This window comes from Taudactylus pleione, unplaced genomic scaffold (genome assembly GCF_031769625.1).
Source record: "Taudactylus pleione unplaced genomic scaffold, aTauple2 ptg000337l, whole genome shotgun sequence".
In the NCBI taxonomy this organism is placed as follows: Eukaryota; Metazoa; Chordata; class Amphibia; order Anura; family Myobatrachidae; genus Taudactylus; species Taudactylus pleione.
In genome coordinates this window covers 2,221,627-2,247,423 of record NW_028284738.1, presented here as the reverse complement: position 1 = coordinate 2,247,423, position 25,797 = coordinate 2,221,627, and positions in this window count along the sequence as shown.

Below are 25,797 nucleotides of genomic sequence, written 5' to 3'. Positions count from 1 at the left end.
AAACATGTTACATTACACAATGAGATGACAGTAAAGGCTCACAGGAAACATGTTACAGTACACAATGACAGGACAGCAGAGGCTCACAGGAAACATGTTACGTTACACACTGACAGGACAGCAGAGGCTCACAGGAAATATGTTACATTACACAATGACAGGACAGCAGAGACTCACAGGAAACATGTTACATTACACAATGACAGGACTGCAGAGGCTCTCAGGAAACATGTTACATTACACAATAACATGACAGCAGAGGCTCACAGGTAACATGTTACATTACACACTGACAGGACAGCAGAGGCTCACAGGAAACATTATATTACACTATGATATGACAGCAAAGGCTCATAGGAAACATGTTATATTACACAATTACATGACGGCAGAGGCTCACAGGAAACATGTTACATTACACACTGAGAGGACAGCAAAAGCTCACAGGAAACATGTTACATTACACAATGACAGGACAGCAGAGGCTCACAGGAAACATGTTACATTACACAATGACAGGACGGCAGAGGCTCACAGGAAACATGTTACATTACACAATAACATGACAGCAGAGGCTCACAGGAAACATGTTACATTACACAATGACAGGACAGCAGAGGCTCACAGGAAACATGTTACATTACACAATGACAGGACGGCAGAGGCTCACAGGAAACATGTTACATTACACAATGACAGGACAGCAGAGACTCACAGGAAACATGTTACATTACACAATGACAGGACGGCAGAGACTCACAGGAAACATGTCACATTACACAATGACAGGATGGCAGAGGCTCACAGGAAACATGTCACATTACACAATGACAGGACAGCAGAGACTCACAGGAAACTTGTTACATTACACAATGACTGGACAGCAGAGGCTCACAGGAAACATGTTACATTACACAATAATAGGACAGCAGAGGCTCACAGGAAACATGTTACATTACACAACGACAGGACAGGAGAGACTCACAGGAAACATGTTACATTACACAAAAATAGGACAGCAGAGGCTCACAGGAAACATGTTACATTACACAATGACAGGACAGCAGAGGCTCACAGGAAACATGTTACATTACACAATGACAGGACAGCAGAGGCTCACAGGAAACATGTTACATTACACAATAATAGGACAGCAGAGGCTCACAGGAAACATGTTACATTACACAATAATAGGACAGCAGAGGCTCACAGGAAACATGTCACATTACACAATGACAGGACAGGAGAGGCTCACAGGAAACATGTTACATTACACAATGACAGGACAGCAGAGGCTCACAGGAAACATGTTACATTACACAATGACAGGACAGCAGATGCTCACAGGAAACATGTTACATTACACAATAATAGGACAGCAGAGGCTCACAGGAAACATGTTACATTACACAATGACAGGACAGCAGAGGCTCACAGGAAACATGTTACATTACACAATGACAGGACGGCAGAGGCTCACAGGAAACATGTTACATTACACAATGACAGGACAGCAGAGGCTCACAGGAAACATGTTACATTACACAATAACATGACAGCAGAGGCTCACAGGAAACATGTTACATTACACACTGACAGGACAGCAGAGGCTCAGAGGAAACATGTTATATTACACTATGATATGACAGCAGAGGCTCATAGGAAACATGTTATATTACACAATTACATGACGGCAGAAGCTCACAGGAAACATGTTACATTACACACTGAGAGGACAGCAAAGGCTCACAGGAAACATGTTACATTACACAATGACAGGACGGCAGAGGCTCACAGGAAACATGTTACATTACACAATGACAGGACAGCAGAGGCTCACAGGAAACATGTTACCTTACACAATAACATGACAGCAGAGGCTCACAGGAAACATGTTACATTACACAATGACAGGACAGCAGAGGCTCACAGGAAACATGTTACATTACACAATGACAGGACGGCAGAGGCTCACAGGAAACATGTTACATTACACAATGACAGGACAGCAGAGGCTCACAGGAAACATGTTACATTACACAATGAGAGGACAGCAGAAGCTCACAGGAAACATGTTACATTACACAATGACAGGACGGCAGAGGCTCACAGGAAACATGTTACATTACACAATGACAGGATGGCAGAGGCTCACAGGAAACATGTTACATTACACAATGACAGGACGGCAGAGGCTCACAGGAAACATGTTACATTACACACTGACAGGACAGCAGAGGCTCACAGGAAACATGTTACATTACACAATGACAGGACAGCAAAGGCTCACAGGAAACATGTTACATTACACAATGACAGGACGGCAGAGACTCACAGGAAACATGTTACATTACACAATGACAGGACAGCAGATACTCACAGGAAACATGTTACATTACACAATGACAGGACAGCAAAGGCTCACAGGAAACATTTTACATTACACAAAGACAGGACAGCAAAGGCTCACAGGAAACACGTTACATTACACAATGACAGGACAGCAGAGGCTCACAGGAAACATGTTACATCACACAATGACAGGACAGCAGAGGCTCACAGGAAACATGTTACATTACACAATGACAGGACAGCAGAGGCTCACAGGAAACATGTTACATTGCACAATGACAGGACGGCAGAGGCTCACAGGAAACATGTTACATTACACAATGACAGGACAGGAGAGGCTCACAGGAAACATGTTACATTACACAATGACAGGACAGCAGAGGCTCACAGGAAACATGTTACATTACACAATGACAGGAGAGCAGAGGCTCACAGGAAACATGTCACATTACACAATGACAGGACAGCAGAGACTCACAGGAAACATGTTACATTACACAATGACAGGACAGCAGAAACTCACAGGAAACATGTTACATTACACAATGACAAGACAGCAGAGGCTCACAGGAAACATGTTACATTACACAATGAGATGACAGTAAAGGCTCACAGGAAACATTATATTACACTATGATATGACAGCAAAGGCTCATAGGAAACATGTTATATTACACAATTACATGACGGCAGAGGCTCACAGGAAACATGTTACATTACACACTGAGAGGACAGCAAAAGCTCACAGGAAACATGTTACATTACACAATGACAGGACAGCAGAGGCTCACAGGAAACATGTTACATTACACAATGACAGGACGGCAGAGGCTCACAGGAAACATGTTACATTACACAATAACATGACAGCAGAGGCTCACAGGAAACATGTTACATTACACAATGACAGGACAGCAGAGGCTCACAGGAAACATGTTACATTACACAATGACAGGACGGCAGAGGCTCACAGGAAACATGTTACATTACACAATGACAGGACAGCAGAGGCTCACAGGAAACATGTTACATTACACAATAACAGGACAGCAGAAGCTCACAGGAAACATGACATTACACAATGACAGGACGGCAGAGGCTCACAGGAAACATGTTACATTACACAATGACAGGACGGAAGAGGCTCACAGGAAACATGTTACATTACACAATGACAGGACGGCAGAGTCTCACAGGAAACATGTCACATTACACACTGACAGGACAGCAGAGGCTCACAGGAAACATGTTACATTGCACAATGACAGGACGGCAGAGGCTCACAGGAAACATGTTACATTACACACTGAGAGGACAGCAAAGGCTCACAGGAAACATGTTACATTACACAATGACAGGACGGCAGAGGCTCACAGGAAACATGTTACATTACACAATGACAGGACAGCAGAGGCTCACAGGAAACATGTTACATTACACAATAACATGACAGCAGAGGCTCACAGGAAACATGTTACATTACACAATGACAGGACAGCAGAGGCTCACAGGAAACATGTTACATTACACAATGACAGGACGGCAGAGGCTCACAGGAAACATGTTACATTACACAATGACAGGACAGCAGAGGCTCACAGGAAACATGTTACATTACACAATGAGAGGACAGCAGAAGCTCACAGGAAACATGTTACATTACACAATGAGAGGACGGCAGAGGCTCACAGGAAACATGTTACATTACACAATGACAGGACAGCAGAGGCTCACAGGAAACATGTTACATTACACAATGACAGGACGGCAGAGGCTCACAGGAAACATGTTACATTACACACTGACAGGACGGCAGAGGCTCACAGGAAACATGTTACATTACACAATGACAGTACAGCAAAGGCTCACAGGAAACATGTTACATTACACAATGACAGGACGGCAGAGACTCACAGGAAACATGTTACATTACACAATGACAGGACAGCAGATACTCACAGGAAACATGTTACATTACACAATGACAGGACAGCAAAGGCTCACAGGAAACATTTTACATTACACAATGACAGGACAGCAAAGGCTCACAGGAAACACGTTTCATTACACAATGACAGGACAGCAGAGGCTCACAGAAAACATGTTACATCACACAATGACTGGACAGCAGAGGCTCACAGGAAACATGTTACATTACACAATGACAGGACAGCAGAGGCTCACAGGAAACATGTTACATTGCACAATGACAGGACGGCAGATGCTCACAGGAAACATGTTACATTACACAATGACAGGACAGCAGAGGCTCACAGGAAACATGTTACATTACACAATGACAGGACAGGAGAGGCTCACAGGAAACATGTTACATTACACAATGACAGGACAGCAGAGGCTCACAGGAAACATGTTACATTACACAATGACAGGAGAGCAGAGGCTCACAGGAAACATGTTACATTACACAATGACAGGAGAGCAGAGGCTCACAGGAAACATTTCACATTACACAATGACAGGACAGCAGAGACTCACAGGAAACATGTTACATTACACAATGACAGGACAGCAGAAACTCACAGGAAACATGTTACATTACACAATGACAAGACAGCAGAGGCTCACAGGAAACATGTTACATTACACAATGAGATGACAGTAAAGGCTCACAGGAAACATGTTACAGTACACAATGACAGGACAGCAGAGGCTCACAGGAAACATGTTACGTTACACACTGACAGGACAGCAGAGGCTCACAGGAAATATGTTACATTACACAATGACAGGACAGCAGAGACTCACAGGAAACATGTTACATTACACAATGACAGGACTGCAGAGGCTCTCAGGAAACATGTTACATTACACAATGACAGGACAGCAGAGGCTCACAGGAAACATGTTACATTACACAATGAGAGGACAGCAGAGGCTCACATGAAACATGTTACATTACACAATGACAGGACCAGCAGAGGCTCACAGTAAACATGTTACATTACACAATGACAGGACAGCAGAGGCTCACAGGAAACATGTTACATTACACAATGACAGGACGGCAGAGGCTCACAGGAAACATGTTACATTACACAATGACAGGACAGCAGAGGCTCACAGGAAACATGTTACATTACACAATAACATGACAGCAGAGGCTCACAAGTAACATGTTACATTACACACTGACAGGACAGCAGAGGCTCACAGGAAACATTATGTTACACTATGATATGACAGCAAAGGCTCATAGGAAACATGTTATATTACACAATTACATGACGGCAGAGGCTCACAGGAAACATGTTACATTACACACTGAGAGGACAGCAAAGGCTCACAGGAAACATGTTACATTACATAATGACAGGACAGCAGAGGCTCACAGGAAACATGTTACATTACACAATGACAGGACGGCAGAGGCTCACAGGAAACATGTTACATTACACAATAACATGACAGCAGAGGCTCACAGGAAACATGTTACATTACACAATGACAGGACAGCAGAGGCTCACAGGAAACATGTTACATTACACAATGACAGGATGGCAGAGGCTCACAGGAAACATGTTACATTACACAATGACAGGACAGCAGAGGCTCACAGGAAACATGTTACATTACACAATAACAGGACAGCAGAAGCTCACAGGAAACATGACATTACACAATGACAGGACGGCAGAGGCTCACAGGAAACATGTTACATTACACAATGACAGGACGGAAGAGGCTCACAGGAAACATGTTACATTACACAAGGACAGGACGGCAGAGGCTCACAGGAAACATGTCACATTACACACTGACAGGACAGCAGAGGCTCACAGGAAACATGTTACATTACACAATGACAGGACAGCAGAGACTCACAGGAAACATGTTACATTACACACTGACAGGACAGCAGAGGCTCACAGGAAACATGTTACATTACACAATGACAGGATGGCAGAGGCTCACAGGAAACATGTTACATTACACACTGACAGGACAGCAGAGGCTCACAGGAAACATGTTACATTACACAATGACACGACAGCAGAGACTCACAGGAAACATGTTACATTACACAATGACAGGACGGCAGAGACTCACAGGAAACATGTCACATTACACAATGACAGGATGGCAGAGGCTCACAGGAAACATGTCACATTACACAATGACAGGACAGCAGAGACTCACAGGAAACTTGTTACATTACACAATGACTGGACAGCAGAGGCTCACAGGAAACATGTTACATTACACAATAATAGGACAGCAGAGGCTCACAGGAAACATGTTACATTACACAATAATAGGACAGCAGAGGCTCACAGGAAACATGTTACATTACACAACGACAGGACAGGAGAGGCTCACAGGAAACATGTTACATTATACAATAATAGGACAGCAGAGGCTCACAGGAAACATGTTACATTACACAATGACAGGACAGCAGAGGCTCACAGGAAACATGTTACATTACACAATGACAGGACAGCAGAGGCTCACAGGAAACATGTTACATTACACAATAATAGGACAGCAGAGGCTCACAGGAAACATGTTACATTACACAATGACAGAACAGCAGAGGCTCACAGGAAACATGTCACATTACACAATGACAGGACAGGAGAGGCTCACAGGAAACATGTTAAATTACACAATGACAGGACAGCAGAGGCTCACAGGAAACATGTTACATTACACAATGACAGGACAGCAGATGCTCACAGGAAACATGTTACATTACACAATAATAGGACAGCAGAGGCTCACAGGAAACATGTTACATTACACAATGACAGGACAGCAGAGGCTCACAGGAAACATGTTACATTACACAATGACAGGACGGCAGAGGCTCACAGGAAACATGTTACATTACACAATGACAGGACAGCAGAGGCTCACAGGAAACATGTTACATTACACAATAACATGACTGCAGAGGCTCACAGGAAACATGTTACATTACACACTGACAGGACAGCAGAGGCTCACAGGAAACATGTTATATTACACTATGATATGACAGCAGAGGCTCATAGGAAACATGTTATATTACACAATTACATGACGGCAGAAGCTCACAGGAAACATGTTACATTACACACTGAGAGGACAGCAAAGGCTCACAGGAAACATGTTACATTACACAATGACAGGACAGCAGAGGCTCACAGGAAACATGTTACATTACACAATGACAGGACAGCAGAGGCTCACAGGAAACATGTTACCTTACACAATAACATGACAACAGAGGCTCACAGGAAACATGTTACATTACACAATGACAGGACAGCAGAGGCTCACAGGAAACATGTTACATTACACAATGACAGGACGGCAGAGGCTCACAGGAAACATGTTACATTACACAATGACAGGACAGCAGAGGCTCACAGGAAACATGTTACATTACACAATGAGAGGACAGCAGAAGCTCACAGGAAACATGTTACATTACACAATGACAGGACGGCAGAGGCTCACAGGAAACATGTTACATTACACAATGACAGGACAGCAGAGGCTCACAGGAAACATGTTACATTACACAATGACAGGACAGCAGAGGCTTACAGGAAACATGTTACATTACACAATGACAGGACAGCAGAGGCTCACAGGAAACATGTTACATTACACAATGACAGGACGGCAGAGGCTCACAGGAAACATGTTACATTACACACTGGGAGGACAGCATAGGCTCACAGGAAACATGTTACATTACACAATGACAGGACAGCAGAGGCTCACAGGAAACATGTTACATTACACACTGACAGGACAGCATAGGCTCACAGGAAACATGTTACATTACAGAATGACAGGACAGCAGAGACTCACAGGAAACATGTTACATTACACAATGACAGGACAGCAGAGGCTCACAGGAAACATGTTACATTACACAATGACAGGACGGCAGAGGCTCACAGGAAACATGTTACATTACACAATGACAGGACAGCAGAGGCTCACAGGAAACATGTTACATTACACAATAACATGACAGCAGAGGCTCACAGGAAACATGTTACATTACACACTGACAGGACAGCAGAGGCTCACAGGAAACATGTTATATTACACTATGATATGACAGCAGAGGCTCATAGGAAACATGTTATATTACACAATTACATGACGGCAGAAGCTCACAGGAAACATGTTACATTACACACTGAGAGGACAGCAAAGGCTCACAGGAAACATGTTACATTACACAATGACAGGACAGCAGAGGCTCACAGGAAACATGTTACATTACACAATGACAGGACAGCAGAGGCTCACAGGAAACATGTTACCTTACACAATAACATGACAACAGAGGCTCACAGGAAACATGTTACATTACACAATGACAGGACAGCAGAGGCTCACAGGAAACATGTTACATTACACAATGACAGGACGGCAGAGGCTCACAGGAAACATGTTACATTACACAATGACAGGACAGCAGAGGCTCACAGGAAACATGTTACATTACACAATGAGAGGACAGCAGAAGCTCACAGGAAACATGTTACATTACACAATGACAGGACGGCAGAGGCTCACAGGAAACATGTTACATTACACAATGACAGGACAGCAGAGGCTCACAGGAAACATGTTACATTACACAATGACAGGACAGCAGAGGCTTACAGGAAACATGTTACATTACACAATGACAGGACAGCAGAGGCTCACAGGAAACATGTTACATTACACAATGACAGGACGGCAGAGGCTCACAGGAAACATGTTACATTACACACTGGGAGGACAGCATAGGCTCACAGGAAACATGTTACATTACACAATGACAGGACAGCAGAGGCTCACAGGAAACATGTTACATTACACACTGACAGGACAGCATAGGCTCACAGGAAACATGTTACATTACAGAATGACAGGACAGCAGAGACTCACAGGAAACATGTTACATTACACACTGACAGGACAGCAGAGGCTCACAGGAAACATGTTACTTTACACAATGACAGGACGGCAGAGACTCACAGGAAACATGTTACATTACACAATGACAGGACGGCAGAGACTCACAGGAAACATGTTACATTACACAATGACAGGACGGCAGAGGCTCACAGGAAACATGTTACATTACACAATGACAGGACAGCAGAGGCTCACAGGAAACATGTTACATTACACAATGACAGGACAGCAGAGGCTCACAGGATACAAGTTACATTACACAATGACAGGACGGCAGAGACTCACAGTAAACATGTTACATTACACAATGACAGGACGGCAGAGGCTCACAGGAAACATGTCACATTACACAATGACAGGACAGCAGAGACTCACAGGAAACATGTTACATTACACAATGACAGGACGGTAGAGGCTCACAGGAAACTTGTTACATTACACAATGACAGGACAGGAGAGGCTCACAGGAAACATGTTACATTACACAATGACAGGACAGCAGAGGCTCACAGGAAACATGTTACATTACACAATGACAGGAGAGCAGAGGCTCACAGGAAACATGTTACATTACACAATGACAGGAGAGCAGAGGCTCACAGGAAACATGTCACATTACACAATGACAGGACAGCAGAGACTCACAGGAAACATGTTACTTTACACAATGACAGGACGGCAGAGACTCACAGGAAACATGTTACATTACACAATGACAGGACGGCAGAGACTCACAGGAAACATGTTACATTACACAATGACAGGACGGCAGAGGCTCACAGGAAACATGTTACATTACACAATGACAGGACAGCAGAGGCTCACAGGAAACATGTTACATTACACAATGACAGGACAGCAGAGGCTCACAGGATACAAGTTACATTACACAATGACAGGACGGCAGAGACTCACAGGAAACATGTTACATTACACAATGACAGGACGGCAGAGGCTCACAGGAAATGTCACATTACACAATGACAGGACAGCAGAGACTCACAGGAAACATGTTACATTACACAATGACAGGACGGTAGAGGCTCACAGGAAACTTGTTACATTACACACTGACAGTACGGCAGAGGCTCACAGGAAACATGTTACATTACACAATGAGAGGACAGCAGAGGCTCACAGGAAACATGTTACATTACACAATGACAGGACAGCAGAGGCTCACAGGAAACATGTTACATTACACAATGACAGGACAGCAGAGGCTCACAGGAAACATGTTACATTACACAATGAGAGGATAGCAGAGGCTCACAGGAAACATGTTACATTACACAATGACAGGACAGCAGAGGCTCACAGGAAACATGTTACATTACACAATGACAGGACAGCAGAGGCTCACAGGAAACATGTTACATTACACAAAGACAGGACAGCTGAGGCTCACAGGAAACATGTTACATTACACAATGACAGGACAGCAGAGTATCACAGGAAACATGTTACATTACACAAGGACAGGACAGCAGAGGCTAACAGGAAACATGTTACATTACACAATGACAGGACGGCAGAGGCTCACAGGAAACATGTTACATCACACAATGACAGGACAGCAGAGGCTCACAGGAAACATGTTACATTACACAATGACAGGATAGCAGAGGCTCACAGGAAACATGTTACATTACACAATGACAGGACAGCAGAGGCTCACAGGAAGCATGTTACATTACACAATGACAGGACAGCAGAGGCTCACAGGAAACATGTTACATTACACAATGACAGGACAGCAGTGGCTCACAGGAAACATGTTACATCACACAATGACAGGACGGCAGAGGCTCACAGGAAACATGTTACATTACAGAATGACAGGACAGCAGAGGCTCACAGGAATCATGTTACATTACACAATGACAGGATGGCAGAGGCTCACAGGAAACATGTTACATTACACAATGACAAGACGGCAGAGACTCAAACAAAACATGTTACATCACACAATGACAGGACAGCAAAGGCTCACAGGAAACATGTTACATTACACAATCACAGGACGGCAGAGGCTCACAGGAAACATGTTACATTACACAATGACAGGACAGGAGAGGCTCACAGGAAACATGTTACATTCCACAATGTGAGGACAGCAAAAGCTCACTGGAAACATGTCACATTACACAATGACAGGACAGCAGAGGCTCAAAGGAAACATGTTACATTACACAATTACATGGCGGCAGAGGCTCACAGGAAAGATGTTACATTACACACTGACAGGACAGCAGAGGCTCACAGGAAACATGTTACATTACACACTGACAGGACAGCAGAGACTCTCATGAAACATGTTACATTACACAATAACATGTCAGCAGAGGCTCACAGTAAACATGTTACATCACACAATGACAGGACAGCAGAGGCTCACAGGAAACATGTTACATTACACAATGACATGACAGCAGAGGCTCACAGGAAACATGTTACATTACACAATGACAGGACAGCAAAGACTCACAGGAAACATGTTACATTACACAATGACAGGACGGCAGAGGCTCACAGGAAACATGTTACATTACACAATGACAGGACAGCAGAGGCTCACAGGAAACATGTTACATTACACAATGACAGGACAGCAAAGACTCACAGGAAACATGTTACATTACACAATGACAGGACAGCAGAGGCTCACAGGAAACATGTTACATTACACAATGACAGGACAGCAGAGGCTCACAGGAAACATGTTACATTACACAATGACAGGACAGCAAAGGCTCACAGGAAACATGTTACATTACACACTGACAGGACAGCAGAGACTCACAGGAAACATGTTACATTACACACTGATAGGACAGCAGAGACTCACAGGAAACATGTTACATTACACAATAACATGACAGCAGAGGCTCACAGGAAACATGTTACATTACACAATGACAGGACAGCAGAGGCTCACAGGAAACATGTTACATTACACAATGACAGGACAGCAGAGGCTCACAGGAAACATGTTACATTACACAATGACAGGACAGCAGAGGCTCACAGGAAACATGTTACATTACACAATGACAGGACGGCAGAGGCTCACAGGAAACATGTTACATAACACAATAACAGGACGGCAGAGGCTCACATGAAACATGTTACATTACACAATGACAGGACAGCAGAGGCTCACAGGAAACATGTTACATTACACAATAACAGGACAGCAGAGGCTCACAGGAAACATGTTACATTACACAATGACAGGACAGGAGAGGCTCACTGGAAACATGTTACATTACACAATAATAGGACAGCAGAGGCTCACAGGAAACATGTTACATTACACAATGACAGGACAGCAGAGGCTCACTGGAAACATGTTACATTACACAATAATAGGACTTCAGAGGCTCACAGGAAACATGTTACATTACACAATGACAGGATAGCAGAGGCTCACAGGAAACATGTTACATTACACAATGACAGGACAGCAGAGGCTCACTGGAAACATGTTACATTACACAATGACAGGACGGCAGAGGCTCACAGGAAACATGTTACATTACACAATGACAGGACGGAAGAGGCTCACAGGAAACATGTTACATTACACAATGACAGGACGGCAGAGGCTCACAGGAAACATGTCACATTACACACTGACAGGACAGCAGAGGCTCACAGGAAACATGTTACATTGCACAATGACAGGACGGCAGAGGCTCACAGGAAACATGTTACATTACACACTGAGAGGACAGCAAAGGCTCACAGGAAACATGTTACATTACACAATGACAGGACGGCAGAGGCTCACAGGAAACATGTTACATTACACAATGACAGGACAGCAGAGGCTCACAGGAAACATGTTACCTTACACAATAACATGACAGCAGAGGCTCACAGGAAACATGTTACATTACACAATGACAGGACAGCAGAGGCTCACAGGAAACATGTTACATTACACAATGACAGGACGGCAGAGGCTCACAGGAAACATGTTACATTACACAATGACAGGACAGCAGAGGCTCACAGGAAACATGTTACATTACACAATGAGAGGACAGCAGAAGCTCACAGGAAACATGTTACATTACACAATGAGAGGACGGCAGAGGCTCACAGGAAACATGTTACATTACACAATGACAGGACAGCAGAGGCTCACAGGAAACATGTTACATTACACAATGACAGGACGGCAGAGGCTCACAGGAAACATGTTACATTACACACTGACAGGACGGCAGAGGCTCACAGGAAACATGTTACATTACACAATGACAGTACAGCAAAGGCTCACAGGAAACATGTTACATTACACAATGACAGGACGGCAGAGACTCACAGGAAACATGTTACATTACACAATGACAGGACAGCAGATACTCACAGGAAACATGTTACATTACACAATGACAGGACAGCAGAGGCTCACAGGAAACATGTTACATCACACAATGACAGGACAGCAGAGGCTCACAGGAAACATGTTACATTACACAATGACAGGACAGCAGAGGCTCACAGGAAACATGTTACATTACACAATGACAGGAAAGCAGAGGCTCACAGGAAACATGTTACATTACACAATGACAGGAGAGCAGAGGCTCACAGGAAACATGTCACATTACACAATGACAGGACAGCAGAGACTCACAGGAAACATGTTACATTACACAATGACAGGACAGCAGAAACTCACAGGAAACATGTTACATTACACAATGACAAGACAGCAGAGGCTCACAGGAAACATGTTACATTACACAATGAGATGACAGTAAAGGCTCACAGGAAACATGTTACAGTACACAATGACAGGACAGCAGAGGCTCACAGGAAACATGTTACGTTACACACTGACAGGACAGCAGAGGCTCACAGGAAATATGTTACATTACACAATGACAGGACAGCAGAGACTCACAGGAAACATGTTACATTACACAATGACAGGACTGCAGAGGCTCTCAGGAAACATGTTACATTACACAATGACAGGACAGCAGAGGCTCACAGGAAACATGTTACATTACACAATGAGAGGACAGCAGAGGCTCACATGAAACATGTTACATTACACAATGACAGGACAGCAGAGGCTCACAGGAAACATGTTACATTACACAATGACAAGACAGCAGAGGCTCACAGGAAACATGTTACATTACACAATGACAGGACGGCAGAGGCTCACAGGAAACATGTTACATTACACAATGATAGGACAGCAGAGGCTCACAGGAAACATGTTACATTACACAATAACATGACAGCAGAGGCTCACAAGTAACATGTTACATTACACACTGACAGGACAGCAGAGGCTCACAGGAAACATTATGTTACACTATGATATGACAGCAAAGGCTCATAGGAAACATGTTATATTACACAATTACATGACGGCAGAGGCTCACAGGAAACATGTTACATTACACACTGAGAGGACAGCAAAGGCTCACAGGAAACATGTTACATTACACAATGACAGGACAGCAGAGGCTCACAGGAAACATGTTACATTACACAATGACAGGACGGCAGAGGCTCACAGGAAACATGTTACATTACACAATAACATGACAGCAGAGGCTCACAGGAAACATGTTACATTACACAATGACAGGACAGCAGAGGCTCACAGGAAACATGTTACATTACACAAGGACAGGATAGCAGAGGCTCACAGGAAACATGTTACATTACACAATGACAGGACAGCAGAGGCTCACAGGAAACATGTTACATTACACAATAACAGGACAGCAGAAGCTCACAGGAAACATGACATTACACAATGACAGGACGGCAGAGGCTCACAGGAAACATGTTACATTACACAATGACAGGACGGAAGAGGCTCACAGGAAACATGTTACATTACACAAGGACAGGACGGCAGAGGCTCACAGGAAACATGTCACATTACACACTGACAGGACAGCAGAGACTCACAGGAAACATGTTACATTACACACTGACAGGACAGCAGAGGCTCACAGGAAACATGTTACATTACACAACGACAGGACGGCAGAGGCTCACAGGAAACATGTTACATTACACAATGACAGGACAGCAGAGGCTCACAGGAAACATGTTACATTACACAATGACAGGACAGCAGAGACTCACAGGAAACATGTTACATTACACAATGACAGGACGGCAGAGACTCACAGGAAACATGTCACATTACACAATGACAGGATGGCAGAGGCTCACAGGAAACATGTCACATTACACAATGACAGGACAGCAGAGACTCACAGGAAACTTGTTACATTACACAATGACTGGACAGCAGAGGCTCACAGGAAACATGTTACATTACACAATAATAGGACAGCAGAGGCTCACAGGAAACATGTTACATTACACAACGACAGGACAGGAGAGGCTCACAGGAAACATGTTACATTACACAATAATAGGACAGCAGAGGCTCACAGGAAACATGTTACATTACACAATGACAGGACAGCAGAGGCTCACAGGAAACATGTTACATTACACAATGACAGGACAGCAGAGGCTCACAGGAAACATGTTACATTACACAATAATAGGACAGCAGAGGCTCACAGGAAACATGTTACATTACACAATAATAGGACAGCAGAGGCTCACAGGAAACATGTCACATTACACAATGACAGGACAGGAGAGGCTCACAGGAAACATGTTAAATTACACAATGACAGGACAGCAGAGGCTCACAGTAAACATGTTACATTACACAATGACAGGACAGCAGATGCTCACAGGAAACATGTTACATTACACAATAATAGGACAGCAGAGGCTCACAGGAAACATGTTACATTACACAATGACAGGACAGCAGAGGCTCACAGGAAACATGTTACATTACACAATGACAGGACGGCAGAGGCTCACAGGAAACATGTTACATTACACAATGACAGGACAGCAGAGGCTCACAGGAAACATGTTACATTACACAATAACATGACAGCAGAGGCTCACAGGAAACATGTTACATTACACACTGACAGGACAGCAGAGGCTCACAGGAAACATGTTATATTACACTATGATATGACCGCAGAGGCTCATAGGAAACATGTTATATTACACAATTACATGACGGCAGAAGCTCACAGGAAACATGTTACATTACACACTGAGAGGACAGCAAAGGCTCACAGGAAACATGTTACATTACACAATGACAGGACGGCAGAGGCTCACAGGAAACATGTTACATTACACAATGACAGGACAGCAGAGGCTCACAGGAAACATGTTACCTTACACAATAACATGACAGCAGAGGCTCACAGGAAACATGTTACATTACACAATGACAGGACAGCAGAGGCTCTCAGGAAACATGTTACATTACACAATGACAGGACGGCAGAGGCTCACAGGAAACATGTTACATTACACAATGACAGGACAGCAGAGGCTCACAGGAAACATGTTACATTACACAATGAGAGGACAGCAGAAGCTCACAGGAAACATGTTACATTACACAATGACAGGACGGCAGAGGCTCACAGGAAACATGTTACATTACACAATGACAGGACAGCAGAGGCTCACAGGAAACATGTTACATTACACAATGACAGGACAGCAGAGGCTCACAGGAAACATGTTACATTACACACTGACAGGACAGCAGAGGCTTACAGGAAACATGTTACATTACACAATGACAGGACAGCAGAGACTCACAGGAAACATGTTACATTACACAATGACAGGACAGCAGAGGCTCACAGGAAACATGTTACATTACACAATGACAGGACGGCAGAGGCTCACAGGAAACATGTTACATTACACACTGACAGGACAGCATAGGCTCACAGGAAACATGTTACATTACACAATGACAGGACAGCAGAGGCTCACAGGAAACATGTTACATTACACACTGACAGGACAGCATAGGCTCACAGGAAACATGTTACATTACACAATGACAGGACAGCAGAGACTCACAGGAAACATGTTACATTACACACTGACAGGACAGCAGAGGCTCACAGGAAACATGTTACTTTACACAATGACAGGACGGCAGAGACTCACAGGAAACATGTTACATTACACAATGACAGGACGGCAGAGACTCACAGGAAACATGTTACATTACACAATGACAGGACGGCAGAGGCTCACAGGAAACATGTTACATTACACAATGACAGGACAGCAGAGGCTCACAGGAAACATGTTACATTACACAATGACAGGACAGCAGAGGCTCACAGGATACAAGTTACATTACACAATGACAGGACGGCAAAGACTCACAGGAAACATGTTACATTACACAATGACAGGACAGCAGAGGCTCACAGGAAACATGTTACATTACACAATGACAGGACAGCAGAGGCTCACAGGAAACATGTTACATTACACAATGAGAGGATAGCAGAGGCTCACAGGAAACATGTTACATTACACAATGACAGGACAGCAGAGGCTCACAGGAAACATGTTACATTACACAATGACAGGACAGCAGAGGCTCACAGGAAACATGTTACATTACACAAAGACAGGACAGCTGAGGCTCACAGGAAACATGTTACATTACACAATGACAGGACAGCAGAGGATCACAGGAAACATGTTACATTACACAAGGACAGGACAGCAGAGGCTAACAGGAAACATGTTACATTACACAATGACAGGACGGCAGAGGCTCACAGGAAACATGTTACATCACACAATGACAGGACAGCAGAGGCTCACAGGAAACATGTTACATTACACAATGACAAGATAGCAGAGGCTCACAGGAAACATGTTACATTACACAATGACAGGACAGCAGAGGCTCACAGGAAGCATGTTACATTACACAATGACAGGACAGCAGAGGCTCACAGGAAACATGTTACATTACACAATGACAGGACAGCAGTGGCTCACAGGAAACATGTTACATCACACAATGACAGGACAGGAGAGGCTCACTGGAAACATGTTACATTACACAATAATAGGACAGCAGAGGCTCACAGGAAACATGTTACATTACACAATGACAGGACAGCAGAGGCTCACTGGAAACATGTTACATTACACAATAATAGGACTTCAGAGGCTCACAGGAAACATGTTACATTACACAATGACAGGATAGCAGAGGCTCACAGGAAACATGTTACATTACACAATGACAGGACAGCAGAGGCTCACTGGAAACATGTTACATTACACAATGACAGGACGGCAGAGGCTCACAGGAAACATGTTACATTACACAATGACAGGACGGAAGAGGCTCACAGGAAACATGTTACATTACACAATGACAGGACGGCAGAGGCTCACAGGAAACATGTCACATTACACACTGACAGGACAGCAGAGGCTCACAGGAAACATGTTACATTGCACAATGACAGGACGGCAGAGGCTCACAGGAAACATGTTACATTACACACTGAGAGGACAGCAAAGGCTCACAGGAAACATGTTACATTACACAATGACAGGACGGCAGAGGCTCACAGGAAACATGTTACATTACACAATGACAGGACAGCAGAGGCTCACAGGAAACATGTTACCTTACACAATAACATGACAGCAGAGGCTCACAGGAAACATGTTACATTACACAATGACAGGACAGCAGAGGCTCACAGGAAACATGTTACATTACACAATGACAGGACGGCAGAGGCTCACAGGAAACATGTTACATTACACAATGACAGGACAGCAGAGGCTCACAGGAAACATGTTACATTACACAATGACAGGACAGCAGAAGCTCACAGGAAACATGTTACATTACACAATGAGAGGACGGCAGAGGCTCACAGGAAACATGTTACATTACACAATGACAGGACAGCAGAGGCTCACAGGAAACATGTTACATTACACAATGACAGGACGGCAGAGGCTCACAGGAAACATGTTACATTACACACTGACAGGACGGCAGAGGCTCACAGGAAACATGTTACATTACACAATGACAGTACAGCAAAGGCTCACAGGAAACATGTTACATTACACAATGACAGGACGGCAGAGACTCACAGGAAACATGTTACATTACACAATGACAGGACAGCAGATACTCACAGGAAACATGTTACATTACACAATGACAGGACAGCAGAGGCTCACAGGAAACATGTTACATCACACAATGACAGGACAGCAGAGGCTCACAGGAAACATGTTACATTACACAATGACAGGACAGCAGAGGCTCACAGGAAACATGTTACATTACACAATGACAGGAGAGCAGAGGCTCACAGGAAACATGTTACATTACACAATGACAGGAGAGCAGAGGCTCACAGGAAACATGTCACATTACACAATGACAGGACAGCAGAGACTCACAGGAAACATGTTACATTACACAATGACAGGACAGCAGAAACTCACAGGAAACATGTTACATTACACAATGACAAGACAGCAGAGGCTCACAGGAAACATGTTACATTACACAATGAGATGACAGTAAAGGCTCACAGGAAACATGTTACAGTACACAATGACAGGACAGCAGAGGCTCACAGGAAACATGTTACGTTACACACTGACAGGACAGCAGAGGCTCACAGGAAATATGTTACATTACACAATGACAGGACAGCAGAGACTCACAGGAAACATGTTACATTACACAATGACAGGACTGCAGAGGCTCTCAGGAAACATGTTACATTACACAATGACAGGACAGCAGAGGCTCACAGGAAACATGTTACATTACACAATGAGAGGACAGCAGAGGCTCACATGAAACATGTTACATTACACAATGACAGGACAGCAGAGGCTCACAGGAAACATGTTACATTACACAATGACAAGACAGCAGAGGCTCACAGGAAACATGTTACATTACACAATGACAGGACGGCAGAGGCTCACAGGAAACATGTTACATTACACAATGATAGGACAGCAGAGGCTCACAGGAAACATGTTACATTACACAATAACATGACAGCAGAGGCTCACAAGTAACATGTTACATTACACACTGACAGGACAGCAGAGGCTCACAGGAAACATTATGTTACACTATGATATGACAGCAAAGGCTCATAGGAAACATGTTATATTACACAATTACATGACGGCAGAGGCTCACAGGAAACATGTTACATTACACAATGACAGGACAGCAGAGGCTCACAGGAAACATGTTACATTACACAATGAGAGGACAGCAGAAGCTCACAGGAAACATGTTACATTACACAATGACAGGACGGCAGAGGCTCACAGGAAACATGTTACATTACACAATGACAGGACAGCAGAGGCTCACAGGAAACATGTTACATTACACAATGACAGGACAGCAGAGGCTCACAGGAAACATGTTACATTACACACTGACAGGACAGCAGAGGCTTACAGGAAACATGTTACATTACACAATGACAGGACAGCAGAGACTCACAGGAAACATGTTACATTACACAATGACAGGACAGCAGAGGCTCACAGGAAACATGTTACATTACACAATGACAGGACGGCAGAGGCTCACAGGAAACATGTTACATTACACACTGACAGGACAGCATAGGCTCACAGGAAACATGTTACATTACACAATGACAGGACAGCAGAGGCTCACAGGAAACATGTTACATTACACACTGACAGGACAGCATAGGCTCACAGGAAACATGTTACATTACACAATGACAGGACAGCAGAGACTCACAGGAAACATGTTACATTACACACTGACAGGACAGCAGAGGCTCACAGGAAACATGTTACTTTACACAATGACAGGACGGCAGAGACTCACAGGAAACATGTTACATTACACAATTTACATTACACAATGACAGGACGGCAGAGACTCACAGGAAACATGTTACATTACACAATGACAGGACGGCAGAGGCTCACAGGAAACATGTTACATTACACAATGACAGGACAGCAGAGGCTCACAGGAAACATGTTACATTACACAATGACAGGACAGCAGAGGCTCACAGGATACAAGTTACATTACACAATGACAGGACGGCAGAGACTCACAGGAAACATGTTACATTACACAATGACAGGACAGCAGAGGCTCACAGGAAACATGTTACATTACACAATGACAGGACAGCAGAGGCTCACAGGAAACATGTTACATTACACAATGAGAGGATAGCAGAGGCTCACAGGAAACATGTTACATTACACAATGACAGGACAGCAGAGGCTCACAGGAAACATGTTACATTACACAATGACAGGACAGCAGAGGCTCACAGGAAACATGTTACATTACACAAAGACAGGACAGCTGAGGCTCACAGGAAACATGTTACATTACACAATGACAGGACAGCAGAGGATCACAGGAAACATGTTACATTACACAAGGACAGGACAGCAGAGGCTAACAGGAAACATGTTACATTACACAATGACAGGACGGCAGAGGCTCACAGGAAACATGTTACATCACACAATGACAGGACAGCAGAGGCTCACAGGAAACATGTTACATTACACAATGACAAGATAGCAGAGGCTCACAGGAAACATGTTACATTACACAATGACAGGACAGCAGAGGCTCACAGGAAGCATGTTACATTACACAATGACAGGACAGCAGAGGCTCACAGGAAACATGTTACATTACACAATGACAGGACAGCAGTGGCTCACAGGAAACATGTTACATCACACAATGACAGGACAGGAGAGGCTCACTGGAAACATGTTACATTACACAATAATAGGACAGCAGAGGCTCACAGGAAACATGTTACATTACACAATGACAGGACAGCAGAGGCTCACTGGAAACATGTTACATTACACAATAATAGGACTTCAGAGGCTCACAGGAAACATGTTACATTACACAATGACAGGATAGCAGAGGCTCACAGGAAACATGTTACATTACACAATGACAGGACAGCAGAGGCTCACTGGAAACATGTTACATTACACAATGACAGGACGGCAGAGGCTCACAGGAAACATGTTACATTACACAATGACAGGACGGAAGAGGCTCACAGGAAACATGTTACATTACACAATGACAGGACGGCAGAGGCTCACAGGAAACATGTCACATTACACACTGACAGGACAGCAGAGGCTCACAGGAAACATGTTACATTGCACAATGACAGGACGGCAGAGGCTCACAGGAAACATGTTACATTACACACTGAGAGGACAGCAAAGGCTCACAGGAAACATGTTACATTACACAATGACAGGACGGCAGAGGCTCACAGGAAACATGTTACATTACACAATGACAGGACAGCAGAGGCTCACAGGAAACATGTTACCTTACACAATAACATGACAGCAGAGGCTCACAGGAAACATGTTACATTACACAATGACAGGACAGCAGAGGCTCACAGGAAACATGTTACATTACACAATGACAGGACGGCAGAGGCTCACAGGAAACATGTTACATTACACAATGACAGGACAGCAGAGGCTCACAGGAAACATGTTACATTACACAATGAGAGGACAGCAGAAGCTCACAGGAAACATGTTACATTACACAATGAGAGGACAGCAGAGGCTCACAGGAAACATGTTACATTACACAATGACAGGACAGCAGAGGCTCACAGGAAACATGTTACATTACACAATGACAGGACGGCAGAGGCTCACAGGAAACATGTTACATTACACACTGACAGGACGGCAGAGGCTCACAGGAAACATGTTACATTACACAATGACAGTACAGCAAAGGCTCACAGGAAACATGTTACATTACACAATGACAGGACGGCAGAGACTCACAGGAAACATGTTACATTACACAATGACAGGACAGCAGATACTCACAGGAAACATGTTACATTACACAATGACAGGACAGCAGAGGCTCACAGGAAACATGTTACATCACACAATGACAGGACAGCAGAGGCTCACAGGAAACATGTTACATTACACAATGACAGGACAGCAGAGGCTCACAGGAAACATGTTACATTACACAATGACAGGAGAGCAGAGGCTCACAGGAAACATGTTACATTACACAATGACAGGAGAGCAGAGGCTCACAGGAAACATGTCACATTACACAATGACAGGACAGCAGAGACTCACAGGAAACATGTTACATTACACAATGACAGGACAGCAGAAACTCACAGGAAACATGTTACATTACACAATGACAAGACAGCAGAGGCTCACAGGAAACATGTTACATTACACAATGAGATGACAGTAAAGGCTCACAGGAAACATGTTACAGTACACAATGACAGGACAGCAGAGGCTCACAGGAAACATGTTACGTTACACACTGACAGGACAGCAGAGGCTCACAGGAAATATGTTACATTACACAATGACAGGACAGCAGAGACTCACAGGAAACATGTTACATTACACAATGACAGGACTGCAGAGGCTCTCAGGAAACATGTTACATTACACAATGACAGGACAGCAGAGGCTCACAGGAAACATGTTACATTACACAATGAGAGGACAGCAGAGGCTCACATGAAACATGTTACATTACACAATGACAGGACAGCAGAGGATCACAGGAAACATGTTACATTACACAAGGACAGGACAGCAGAGGCTAACAGGAAACATGTTACATTACACAATGACAGGACGGCAGAGGCTCACAGGAAACATGTTACATCACACAATGACAGGACAGCAGAGGCTCACAGGAAACATGTTACATTACACAATGACAAGATAGCAGAGGCTCACAGGAAACATGTTACATTACACAATGACAGGACAGCAGAGGCTCACAGGAAGCATGTTACATTACACAATGACAGGACAGCAGAGGCTCACAGGAAACATGTTACATTACACAATGACAGGACAGCAGTGGCTCACAGGAAACATGTTACATCACACAATGACAGGACAGGAGAGGCTCACTGGAAACATGTTACATTACACAATAATAGACAGCAGAGGCTCACAGGAAACATGTTACATTACACAATGACAGGACAGCAGAGGCTCACTGGAAACATGTTACATTACACAATAATAGGACTTCAGAGGCTCACAGGAAACATGTTACATTACACAATGACAGGATAGCAGAGGCTCACAGGAAACATGTTACATTACACAATGACAGGACAGCAGAGGCTCACTGGAAACATGTTACATTACACAATGACAGGACGGCAGAGGCTCACAGGAAACATGTTACATTACACAATGACAGGACGGAAGAGGCTCACAGGAAACATGTTACATTACACAATGACAGGACGGCAGAGGCTCACAGGAAACATGTCACATTACACACTGACAGGACAGCAGAGGCTCACAGGAAACATGTTACATTGCACAATGACAGGACGGCAGAGGCTCACAGGAAACATGTTACATTACACACTGAGAGGACAGCAAAGGCTCACAGGAAACATGTTACATTACACAATGACAGGACGGCAGAGGCTCACAGGAAACATGTTACATTACACAATGACAGGACAGCAGAGGCTCACAGGAAACATGTTACCTTACACAATAACATGACAGCAGAGGGCTCACAGGAAACATGTTACATTACACAATGACAGGACAGCAGAGGCTCACAGGAAACATGTTACATTACACAATGACATGACGGCAGAGGCTCACAGGAAACATGTTACATTACACAATGACAGGACAGCAGAGGCTCACAGGAAACATGTTACATTACACAATGAGAGGACAGCAGAAGCTCACAGGAAACATGTTACATTACACAATGAGAGGACGGCAGAGGCTCACAGGAAACATGTTACATTACACAATGACAGGACAGCAGAGGCTCACAGGAAACATGTTACATTACACAATGACAGGACGGCAGAGGCTCACAGGAAACATGTTACATTACACACTGACAGGACGGCAGAGGCTCACAGGAAACATGTTACATTACACAATGACAGTACAGCAAAGGCTCACAGGAAACATGTTACATTACACAATGACAGGACGGCAGAGACTCACAGGAAACATGTTACATTACACAATGACAGGACAGCAGATACTCACAGGAAACATGTTACATTACACAATGACAGGACAGCAGAGGCTCACAGGAAACATGTTACATCACACAATGACAGGACAGCAGAGGCTCACAGGAAACATGTTACATTACACAATGACAGGACAGCAGAGGCTCACAGGAAACATGTTACATTACACAATGACAGGAGAGCAGAGGCTCACAGGAAACATGTTACATTACACAATGACAGGAGAGCAGAGGCTCACAGGAAACATGTCACATTACACAATGACAGGACAGCAGAGACTCACAGGAAACATGTTACATTACACAATGACAGGACAGCAGAAACTCACAGGAAACATGTTACATTACACAATGACAAGACAGCAGAGGCTCACAGGAAACATGTTACATTACACAATGAGATGACAGTAAAGGCTCACAGGAAACATGTTACAGTACACAATGACAGGACAGCAGAGGCTCACAGGAAACATGTTACGTTA